The sequence below is a fragment of the Rhagoletis pomonella genome, unplaced genomic scaffold (genome assembly GCF_013731165.1).
Source record: "Rhagoletis pomonella isolate Grant_MI unplaced genomic scaffold, Rhpom_1.0 Rhpom_scaffold_00700, whole genome shotgun sequence".
In the NCBI taxonomy this organism is placed as follows: Eukaryota; Metazoa; Arthropoda; class Insecta; order Diptera; family Tephritidae; genus Rhagoletis; species Rhagoletis pomonella.
In genome coordinates this window covers 27,466-28,637 of record NW_023459254.1, presented here as the reverse complement: position 1 = coordinate 28,637, position 1,172 = coordinate 27,466, and positions in this window count along the sequence as shown.

The window sequence follows — 1,172 nt, the reverse complement described above, 5'->3', positions numbered from 1 at the left end:
CCGTTCTAGCAATTTGTACCAAGCTCGGTATGGTTATTGTGCTTGCCACATAAAAGCAAACCGTTGAAAATTGTTGAAATCGGACTAAAATTGAGGCCGCTTTTCATATAACGGTAAATGTCAGATATGCTTGAAACTGCAATATTTCGAAATTTAAGGACGCTAATTTACTTAAAATGTATACACCCCGGCTTATCATGTAGCGGTAGCTTTCGGAAAGGTGGAAAACATATATTTAATACTTGCGCCGGGTATTTAATGTTCGGCTCCGCCCGAACTTAGACTTTCTTACTTGTTCATTTTCAATTTCATAGATTGTTTATAATGACTTTTGCTTTTGACAACCGTAGTCCAGACGTACGAATTTTATCAGTACAGTACTGATTTTTCAACTCTTGTACTGATTTTATTCATTTCTTCAATCAGTACGCCAATGTCCTGATTTTTCAAAATTTGTACTGATTTGTACTGCATTTTCAATTCAAACAAAATACCTTAGTATTTTCTTAAGGTTTTTACATCACGTTGGAACTTCCTTAAACTGTACTGTCAAAAGTAAGAAGAAAATAATTTAATTATAGTTGACATGTGTCAGATAATGTTTGATATGCCCAAGAAATTAATACAACAATAAGATCAATCGTATTATGGGCATATCGCCGGATCATTACATTTCAGTTGCGATAATATAATGGAGCTTAAATTATTAAAAAGAAGTCTGACTTTTTTTGTCGAGTGTTAGTTATCTCGAAAATAACTTTATTATTCGAATGGCTTTTGCCTATAACTTACGATTCTTTTTTCACAATTTGCTGATATTGTAAAAGAGTTTTGCATACAAGACATAGAGTTAGATACTCTTTTCAGCGAATTCTTAGTCTTTAAAAGTTTTTGCGTATTTCAACAAATTAATTTCAGCAATGCGGAAATATACCTATTACAGTATTCGACCGCAGTATGCCGTCCGCACGGATCTAATCCTATTCGTACTGTCATAACAAGCGAGTGTGAAGGATTAGATTCTTGCGAATGACATCCGTGGGATACATGCCTATTCCGGTCCGCATGATGTCATTCGCCTGAATCTAATCCTTAAAACTCGCTTGTTATGATAGTGCGAATCGCACTAGATCCGTGCGGATGACACAATTAAACGAAGCAATTAAGGGTAT